This window comes from Amphibalanus amphitrite, unplaced genomic scaffold, assembly GCF_019059575.1.
Source record: "Amphibalanus amphitrite isolate SeventyFive unplaced genomic scaffold, NRLGWU_Aamphi_draft 000187F_arrow, whole genome shotgun sequence".
In the NCBI taxonomy this organism is placed as follows: Eukaryota; Metazoa; Arthropoda; class Thecostraca; order Balanomorpha; family Balanidae; genus Amphibalanus; species Amphibalanus amphitrite.
Window position 1 is genome coordinate 198,961 of NW_024881682.1, and position 11,119 is coordinate 210,079.

At 49.1% G+C, this 11,119-nt stretch overlaps 1 long non-coding RNA gene across 1 annotated transcript; it reads left to right on the forward strand.

Moving 5' to 3' along the window:
- The first annotated feature begins 5,004 nt into the window (after positions 1-5,004).
- Positions 5,005-6,493, forward strand: LOC122384373. Its single transcript, XR_006257025.1, has 2 exons — positions 5,005-5,324; positions 5,891-6,493. It is a non-coding gene; the product is annotated as an uncharacterized LOC122384373 (long non-coding RNA).
- The last annotated feature ends 4,626 nt before the right edge of the window (positions 6,494-11,119 follow it).

Consider the following 11,119-nt stretch of genomic DNA (forward strand, 5'->3'; position numbering starts at 1 on the left):
CATATGCATATCTCGGATTTTTTTATATCTGTGACCTAAGGTCGGGTCAATTTTACGACCTCTTCATTTTAGCCCTCGCCCCTCGCCCGTATAAGGGGGGGGGGGCGAACGGACCGCCCCCTCGGTTTTTCGTGAATAACTCGCGTAAAAAGCGGCCGATCGCGACGAAACTTTCAGAACCCTGGAGTTGATCAATTTTACACCTACCCTAAACATTTCATGACCCTGACCCAGTGGCGGATCCAGGGGGGGGGGGGGCAAAATGGGCATTTGCCCCCCCCCCAACGGCATAATTTTAACATTACGCCTTTGGACGATGCATGGAAAGAATCGATAAATTTTATGGTTTGCCCCCCCCCCCTAAAAAAAACATTGTGCTGGATCCGCCTCTGGTCTGCCCTGACCCGAATGACCTTTGACCTGTGTGTGACCTACTTTCCGAGACCATGTTTGGCCGGAATCGCGATTCGGCGTATGTCGGCTCGCATTAGCCGCGCGTTTGCAGTCTTTTCGTGGTTTCAAGCGTTCAAACATGTGAAATGATGTTGATCCCATGCATTACGGTGGATTTCAAGGTCACCCAAAGGTCAGGTCAGGTCATTAACCTTTCATGACCTCGGTTCACTTTTTCGAGTTTAATATGTTTCTAAAGGGGAGTTTTTAGAGCTGAATTCGAATTTAGAAACCATATGAACGTTTACGGAGTAGTTTTGATGCCTTTGTAACCAGTAGCGGCGGAACACCTTCAATTAAGGGGGGGGGGGCACTGCCGACTTTTGGTCCCATTCCTTCCATGCAACGCCCATAGGGCTAATGTTACAATGCCAAAATCAAAGGGGGGCACGGTGCTCCGGTGCCCTCCCCGTTCCGCCGCCTACGTTCGTAACATGTTACGAACCTGTCAGAGGTGGTTGAGACCCACTACGAATACCCGGCAGGACCCCTACTGGTTGCCCTGACCTGACCTGACCCGACCTCGCCTAAATGCATCGAGACATTATCTGTGATCAAAACTAACATGATATTCGTGATCAGCACCCCGAAAACCCCTATAGCAGCTACATTTTACGACGTTCTAACAGGCTTTCCCGATTTTCCCGACTTTTGGGTCATTGACCTGGCCTGAAAGGTCAACCGATGACCTAGGATCTTAAAATTGGGTAGCATCGGCTTCCTCTCGTCACGGGCAACGCGCTCCTTTTTCCGCGAAGCTCTAGCTCGATCAGGGGCGAAACGGCAAGAGGGGGGGTCCAAGACTCCAACGGACCCCCCCCCCCCCTTATGCGTTCGCGGCTGGAAAAACACCAATACGGGCGAGGGTTAACAATGAATTAAGCCAATGCATTGCAATGGGAGGAAATTGAAATGCACCTCTTTTGGACGAATGGCGTTCTAAACCTTTTCAAACACCAGTTTAGGTATAGGTAAAACGACACACTGAATCGGAAAAATGCACCTGTGAGTGACCTCTCTGTGTGACCCTGAGGTCATCTCATTTCATGAAAGGTCGCCAGCAGTTTTTTGCTATTTCTGTTAATAGAGACGTGCTAAAGCGGTGAAAACACGTGATATGTAATGCTCGCTGGTAAACTGTTCTAGGGATATAATATCTCTAAATCTTGAGGCAAGCGTAAAAAGTGGGAGCACAAGTCCCCAGAAGGTCCCGTATGCTGCGCGCCGCTCGGAGCAGTACGGTTTACATCATTTCAGGCGATCGCACGTGAGAAGTGATGTTACACGTGAGGTGCCTGGTGTATGTCTCGGGCCACGCTACTTTGTATCGCGATATCAACGATGTGGTTCTATGAGAACGGATGTCGATTCAGCCACATAGCAGTCTTAATGAACAGTTCAGTGCTGGAATGTATCGTTTTCCAGTTCACGTACGCTTTGAGCTGCAATGGAAAGGTGGTATCAAAAACGGGATGGTTAGCTTAGCTTTGGCTAACGGATATCCAGTGGCGCAGCCAGGGGGGGTGAAAGGGGTGAGATCAGGGGGGCGACACGGCTATTCGCGCAATGTATTAATTTATGGGCCGCGCGGGGCCTCGCGATGACGCGGCTGGAGGCAACTGCTCAGCGCGCTAGGATACTTCTGGCGGGGCGGGGCGCTGAACGGTGTGCAATGAATGGGTTATGGTCGGGCCGACAGAGATGAGGTATTGAATTTGAATTGACATCAGCAATCGGGTGGGGAAGGAGAACGTTCCTAATCGAGCTTGGGTTGGGGAAAGCCGAAAATATCGCGATCGGCTCATAGCTCAGACAGGGCCGGGTGCCGTACCATGTGTTGTATACATATTTAGGCGGGCAGACAGAGATGAGTTATTGGATTTAAAGGGACCCTCCCACCTTAACATTAGATTTGAGTTGAGATAGCCAAAATCGGGTCCCTGGCTCACAATTACCGGTTTCGGCACTCACAACACCGAGAAATGCCTTAAATCGGAAATATTGAATTTCAAAATTGCAGCATTTTGATTCAGAGGGGCTAATGCTTAGGATTACCCCTCTGAATGTGTGACGTCAGCGCTGATATCTAACGATTTTTAAATGTTTGACTAAAACGTTTTGTAGCACGCGGTGGTATATGCTATTTGCGCGCAACATCTGCCGCAAACGCCGCACTTCTAAAATAAAGTCGCTAGAAACAGCGGAGCTCCCAAAAAAGTAAACAAAAGTAAAAGTCTAATATCTTGAAAACCGGTGAATATTTTTCGGTGAAATTTGGTAGATATTCGTTTTTGCTCTTTCTGAACCGAGCGACATCACTTTCATGCCAATTCATAAACTTTTTTGAAGGTGGGAGGGTCCCTTTAAATTCACCTTACCATCGGTTTCTGGTGGGGTTTGAAAATGGTTTTAGTCAAGCTCGGAGTGGGGCAACCCACTGGCGGATCCAGGGGAAGGCATTTGGGGCAAATGTCTTCCCCCACATTGGCAGCGCCCGAAATCGCTTTTCGAGAATCAAAGAAAACTTCACAACTTTTCTGAGGAAATGTTGGTTAATCACACTGCACAGCAGTGCGCAAGGAATCGAAATCAGAGTTTTTTTTTAATTAATTCCGAGAAACCTTTTTGGGGTAAGCCCCCGCAGTGTCCAAGACCGCTTCCTGGATCCGCCAGTTGTGAATAAGTCACGGTCGATACCGAGCTTCGGCGGGACCAGGCGCTGTATACGTTGTTCTTTCAATGAAGAGGTGGACAGACACCTAGCCCCACATCCTACTGCTATGCCCGTGCTTCTGTGGGTGAAGCACTAAAGCATCACGGAATCCCACAGGACCTGCGAGTCGACGAGGTGGGCCGCTTTGGCCGCCGGGTACTGCAGCTCCCTGGAGTTGCCTGGGACCGATGGCAGAACAACAGCTCCGGCGGTGCCCCTATGGGCCGTAGTAATTAGCGAATTCCTGTAATGTAGAGATCATATCCTCAATAATCTCCATTACCATTTTATATTCCTAAACAGTATGACAGAACAATTATGCTTGCCTACGTTCAGGCATTACCTCTGATCGTCATACGTCCAGTACAACATGTGTTGTCTGTCAAACAACAATCGACGACGGGATCTCTTCTCATTATCTCTTAAGCCATCGGTTGTCAATTCACCCACCCCGTTTCCCTAAAAATAGACGGTCAGATTCGGCCTGGGTCCTTACGACCCCTCTAGATTCGCCAGAGACGGGATCGGATCGCAGTTATTGCACCCGTCTTAGTGTCTTTAATACTATGACAGCTTCGACCACGGACTTCGGACGGGGTGATCGTTCCACGAATGTACGAACCATCCAGGCCTAGAGTGCATCGAGGTTTAAAAGAATGCAGTCTGTAGATCAATAAACATAACAATGGTGGTATACAACCACATTAAAATATCTCCCCGGCTCCCGCAACGTTCCAACGCCCCTCCGTTATGCATTCGCCTTGTGTGTCCGCCGAGCCAGCTTGCCTCCAATGACGTCATCGGCCGGCCGGCGGCGTTCAAGGTCAAACGGCTGGTGTCCTTACCTGGAGTTCTATAGCCTTGGGCAGGCCGTAGTCATCCCCATTGGCCCCTGCGTGTACGGTTCTCAGCGGGCGGCAGGGACAAATGACGTCACCGAGGGTGCACTTCGATCCTGGCTCGTAGTGTCATAAATTGATGTTTCTATTCATTAAAAGCTATTTAAAATCAAAGAACAGCAGTCGGTCTTTCATTTTTGTTCACTAACATCGGCTTTTGAATGCTTTTTGAGAAAAGAAATGCCTTTTAGTGTTTGCAGTGAATTAGTGGGGAGCGTCAAATCATTGCTGTGTTTTAGAGGACATTTTGACAGAATTGACGGCTCTGGCGCAGATGTTTCAAACAAAAAGTTTTGAAAAACAGTGATAAATTCCGTTGATATTATTTGTGAGTATAGGTGCACGTTACACTCGGTGGGTTGTTTTATTGGAGATATGATAAGTTACCTTATTATAGATATCTAATATTACTTGCAGCAGCTAGGGAACATTTTTAATAAGTCTTTGGTGCACAACATTATTGCCAAGTTGACTGTTATGACTGTTAGATTACAGGCTACAGTTTGAAGATAGGACTTAAACAGTGAACACTTTTTTGATAATATTGCTAAGGAAGCCCTCAGCGTCCCACAAAGTAAACCTCGTCGATCTTTTCTCATTTTTTAATACTCTGCCTGCATGGGCCTGCTGAAGTTAATGTTTGTATGCCTAGATTATTGACAATGCGGCAATGCTCCTCAGTATCCTTGTGTGGTGAAATGTGAACGTTAAATCGCATACTAGCATACCTGCTCTTGCCTGAAACCAATTTTCGGCTAAAAGTCTGGACTCTTGCGGTTAGGTTGTTAACTATTTGATGTGATGTTTTCCTAATTGCCTTATTTTGTTCAATCATGGGATTTTACAATATCTGTAATAAGTTCTCAAGGTTTTGATTGGTACGTAGGTACCTATGTCCTATATTGATATTTGATATGATAATGCTCTTTTTCAGATCTTGGTCTTTGAGCATAAACTTTGAAGATGGAGTGAGGTTGAGCCAAGTCATAGCCAGATCATTATCAACTTGTACTTGTATTCATGGTAATGTGGTCGATTGAAGAAAATGATGAACTGAACTTTTTAAATAGGTACCTATAACCTATCCAAAGAGAAGAACGTGCTGTCAAGCTGGATTTCTCAATGTAAGCAGTCTGTTCCAAGCACTGTTCTACTGAAAATGTTCATCCAACCAGCCAACCAGTTCATCCAACCAGCAGCCTATCCACTGATGCTGTGGCTGATGGCGGAGGCAAAGCACCAACTGTCCTTGTTGCCTGGTAAGTAGTATGGACCATTTATTTTTTATACCAAAGAAATAGATTTATTACTATTGCTAGCCTTACGCTAGACTTGTCTAGAGTATAAGCCAAACCTGTCTCAACATTTCATCTAGCTGCTTCTTCATATGTCATTAGATTTTGTATTACCCTTAGAAGGGCCAGTGCTGATTAAGTCTAAGGGTCAGGCAACTCTGATGATAATGAGAGAAGCAACTGGCTGCAAAACTGTGACAATAACAGCATCACTCGCTCAACATTGTCAGGACAACCATGGATATGAGTATCATTGTTGTTTTTGTTAGGACTAGCAAAAACAACAATGCTACTTATATCTCACCTCAAACATTTTGAAGACTCATAAAATGATCATGCTTATGTCTGATTATATGTTATATGTATGTTATTTGTGTGTGTTCATGTGCGATGTGCATATCTATGAGAGAAATATACCTACTTGTGGGCTGTGCGTTCTCCTATCATGTGCCAGTGAGAGGAAAGCGCATGGGTTTGTGTATCTGTTCATGTGCTTAATGTTAATATCTGTCCCCCCTGTGCTGGTGCAGGTGTGTGCACAAGTAGATGAGTGCCGTTCATCGCCGCCGTCTTCCTGGACCTTCGCTCATCGCCGTCGTCTGTCGGGGCCTGCAATTCGGTCGTCGCCGTCTGCCGAGGCCAGCCAGCTCCAGATTGATTCCTGCCTATCGCCGCCGTTTGCGGGGACCTGCAATGTCGCTGCCGTCGTCAGCCAGAGAAGCTGGTCACAGTCATCGAAGAGCAGTGATCTCCGCCGTTCGAAGAGCTGTGTAATATATATCATGTGTTGTCGCCTGTCAGTCCCCAGAGGAGTTCTCATGTGCCGTCCGTCGACTGGCGTGTCCCATGATATGACATCTGAGGGTCACCCACCGGCCACCGTTTACCGGCGACTCTGAGGGCCATCAGCCCCGAGTCCCTAGATATCCTCAGCTCGCACCCGGCAGCAGTCTCTGTCGCATCTGGAGTGTAGTCTATTCTAATATGCTCAGATGCATTGCGCTGCTTCTTGTGTAAATCTGCTGGGAAACTTGGAAAGTGCTAACAACGATATATGTGCGAAGTGGAAGCTGTGTAAAGTCGTCTGCATATTAATTTCAACGGTGGTTAATGCGAAGTGATATTGGTCGAAACTGTTTTGTTATTCGTAAGCTTGTCATTCATGAGTATGACTTCAGGAATGGAATTGCGCGCCTCGCAATATCAACGAAAAAGTGAGAGTTACGGTGCCAGCAAGAAGTAAGATTATTGTCGCTGTATGACAGCGGCGGGTTATATTGCTGCTCGCCGAGAGGTCCCTGAGGGCGTCGGCGGGCGCCGTCCGGCTGTGCACCCCCGAGTAGGCCCAATCAGCACATCTGACGGTCGCCCAACGGCGACTCTGAGGGCCCCACTGGCGTCTAGGAGTACCATGCCGGTCTCTGAGAACCGCTCAGAGCTCCGGAAGGCATCCTACGGGCCCCTAAAGGCACCACACAATCTCTTACATAGTCACGCTTAGATCTGATAGGTCTCATACCGCCATCTGAGAGCCCTACGCCAGCGCTTTTCATAGCCCCACATCGACTTCTGCAGGAGCCCATCTCGGCGCCTCTTGGGACTCCACACCGGCGCCCCTTTTGGCCCCACAGCGGCACCTCTAAGGGCTCCACACCAGTGCTTCTGTGGGCCCCACACCGCACACGGCACACTGCAACTGGCACCTCTGATGGCCCACACCGGCTATTCTGAGGGCACTCATCAGCGCCTGAGAGTACCACGCCGGTTTTCAAGGGTTGTACAGGCTTCTGAAGACACCACGACAGCTCTTAAATCTCGCTGAGCTTCAATAGGTCCAATAATTGGCTCTGAAAGTAAACGCCAGGGCTCTCATAGCCACACACCGGCACCTGTAGGGCTTCTTTATATCAGCGACTCGTCTCACCGGCACATCCGTCATCCGATGGCCGCCCACTGGTGATTCTGAGGGCCCCCGTCGGCATCCCAGAGTACCACGCCGGTCTTCAAGGGCCCCACAGGTCTACTGAAGGCACCACACAAGCTCTTCAATAGTCTTGTTGAGCTCCATTGGGTCCCATACCGGCCCGGGCCTGAGACTCCATTTCAGCGCTTCATAGCTCCACACCGGCACCTGTAGGGGCTCCGAACCGACGACTCTGGGGGCCGCACTCTGTCGTATAAAGCCCTGCCTCTGAGTACCCTATACCGATCTATCATAGGATCAACACCGGCGCATCAGACGGCCACCCACCGGCGAATCTGCGGGCCCATACTGCCGTCTGCCGAGTCCCGTGATATCCGCGACTGGCGACTGCCACCCGTCGGTAGTCTCAGTCGCAGCTTTGAATGTAGTCTGTTAACCTAATCTGACCTTACCTTACTTAGGCTCGATTCAATTTAACCATTTGTGCCCTTTTTTCATTCGATCATGCTCTTTTCGCTTTGTATTTCAATAGCCGCGCCCGCCGAGCGGCCCCGCGGCGGCGGCGGCCGGCGCCGGCCGGCTGTGCACCCTCGGTGACGTCATCCCGCCACCTGCGCAGAAAAGCTGCGCGCTGGGATGATTCTACCTGGTATATACTGCCTTGGCCTTGGGTGAGATCTCACCCCCGTCTCTTATCCTAGGGGCCCACCGTCGATTCGAACTGTAACGTTATGCAGCCTGACAATTTTTTATCACTAATGTCAAGGTCCGTCATAGGACTGAAAAACAGTTTTCAGGCCTGATAGCCCCCCTTTAGGATTTATAGTCCCATTTTATGATTTAAGGGGGTGCATCCAAGGCCTAGGAGGGCCCGTTCCATGGCATGAGAGGGCCACTTCAGGCCTGAGAGGGCCCATTTCAGGTCTGTGAGGACCCATTTCAGGCCTGAAGGGGCCCAGTTGAAGCTTGAGAGGGCCCATTTCAGGCCCTAGAGGGGCTGTTTGAGGCTTGAGAGGGGCCCATTTCAGGCCTGAGAGGGCCCATTTGATGCCTGTGAGGGCCCATTTCAGGCCTGAAGGGGTCCATTTCAGGCCCTAGAGGGCATGTTTGAGGCCTGATAGGGCCCACTTCATGCCTGAGAGGGGCCCATTTCAGGCCTGAGAGGGGCCATTTCAGGCCTGAGGGGGCCCATTTCAAGCTTGAAAGGGCCCATTTCATGCCCTAGAGGGCCTGTTTGAGGCCAGAGAGGGCCCGTTTGAGACCAGAGATGGCCCGTTTGAGGCCTGAGAGGGGCCCATTTCAGGCATAAGAGGCACCATTTCAGACCTGAGATGGCCCAGTTACGGTATGAGGGGCCCTTTTTTGGACATGATAGGGACCATTTCCGGGCTGAGGGGGCCCATTTCAGATCTGAGAGGGCTAATGTCAGGCCTGAGAGGGCCCATTTCAGGCCCTTGAGGTCCTATTTGAGGCCTGAAAGGGGCCCATTTCAGGTCTGAGAGGGCTAATGTCAGGCCTGAGAGGGCCCATTTCAGGCCCTAGAGGACCTATTTGAGGCCTGAGAGGGTCCACTTCAGCCCTGAGAGGGGCCCATTTCAGGTCTGAGAGGGCCTAGTTCAGGCCTGAGAAGACTCATCCCAGGAATGAAATGATCATCCTATGTGTGGGAGGGTCCGTACTCCGTGCCTGGTCTGGGTCTGAGAGAGCCTATCCCAATCCTGATTGAGCCGATATCATGTTTGATATAGGTCAACTCACCACATGTATATTGATGGCCCAGCTCATGTCTAATGGGCCCATCTCAAGACTCAGAGATTTTATGCTTCAGGAACTAGGAAGCAAGCATACCCCAAGCGTGAGGGGGCCCATAGAGGTTTTTGAGGCTCATGGAGGTCCCGCGGTACGATATGTCAGCCTCTGAGAAGGCCATGCAGGGCCCTTAAGATGTCAAGCCGACATCTGAAAATTCCTCTTCTCTTCAGGCCTGTGCCTGCCTCACCGCCCGGCCCCACCCTGACGTCTAGGGGTTTGACGCCTAGGCATTCATCAGGACTCCACACCGGTCCATGATGGCTCCAAACTGACATCTGAGGCTCCTGCACCGCCTTTTGAGGGGCCCACCGACCTCTGATAGCCACCACGCAGGTCTCAAAAGACCATGTCGATTGTTGATAGCTAACCCCCCAAGTCTTGGAAGGCCTGTGCTCTATGCAGATTCTTGAGGGCTTTACGTGGGCTTGTAAACATCCCGAGCTGGCTCTAGCCTAGCTCGACCGCGCCCCGCAGAGCAGGGCCCCAGGCTTTCCAGTTTTACGCCCCTGAGGGGTGTTTGAATATTCCCTTCTAACCTGACTCCAGGGTCACGTAGCGACAAGTGCGGCGGTAGGCGGCTTTCTAAAGAGCGTCGAAAATCATGGAGAAATTACTTCAGTCATGTTGCAGTTCAGACCAAAGCCCACGTCATCATGTTCATCGAAGGAAAAGTTTCGCCTATTTCGACACTCGAGGACATATAAAGCTATAGCGCGCTGCAAGTGGGTTCGATAGCTCTCTAACGCGTGCAATCAGCCATGGGCGGGGGGGGGGGGGGGCGTATCGGCCAAACCCGTCGACCCGATCATAATTTAAGAAGGGTAGAAAGACGAGAAAAGCAACAGATAGCTGTAGGATGCTTCAGAATCGTAGAGGTCATTTTTCGATTAGGTCATCGCTGAGGTCATCGAAGATGAAATTATGATAAAATAATGATAAACACAAAGACAAGATTACGACGAAAAAAAATCTAGTTTTTATATTTTCACAAATAACCGTATAACTCGTGAACCAAAGAGCTAGAGCTTTGCGGAACAACTCATTCGATAGGCCTTTCAAAACGCTGTCGCTTTTAAGATTTGACCTCAATGCCTCATGTCAATGGTTTGGCTACAGAGCAGAGGGCAAAACCATCTAAATAGTCGCATTTTACCAAAATAGTTTTGCTAAAAACTTTTGCAAGAACTTTGGTGAGAAAAATTATGAGACATTTACTTTGTCATCATCCTCTCGTTAACATGCATCGAATGTTAACACCTATAATTTCACATAAAAAGTTCAACTTCAAAATGTGACCGCAGATCAAGGTCATGCCCTTACCTACTTGAGAAGTTCATGATGGTCATCAACTCATCCGTATGTAGGTATGATCTAATACCTTCAAGACAATTTCATTACTCTACCTCGTCTCCTATATCAAAAGTAATAGTCGAAAAACTGATGTTGAGCTTTTTTAAAAGCTTTTTGACCTAGCCCGACCATTTGAGTGGCCGCTGGCCATCAATTGCACGCTGTCCGTCAAATATGGGCAGAATGGTCGTGTTTCTGTAAATATGCTGTTGTTTTTTACTTGCCTCTTCAGATCAAGAGATATTTGTCCTTTTCCCCGATTTGGCTGGTAATGATCAGGACAATGATCTGAACTTTCGTTGTTGGTAAGGGGCCCCCATTAGGTTGAGGGGGGCCCACTTTGCTGGGGGGCCCATCGCGAACGTCTCTCACCCCCGTCGCCAGAGTTCTGGCTGCGCCACTGCGGATATCTACTCTCACTTTCGAAGTCGGTTCACTTCAGAGTTACCCACTTCATAACAGCGCATGTGAGGACATTTTGGGTATAATTCATACCCGCTCACTGGTATACGCACCAGGATGGTCAGCAGTTTTCACGAGAAATGACAAGACCCGACCACCAGTTATGCCATGAAAGCCATAAGAATGTTCTCGCAATGCTAAGTGAGCCTTCTGTGCAATAACAAAATGAAGAGTCATATGCTATTGCACTAACCATTTAAATAATATTTTT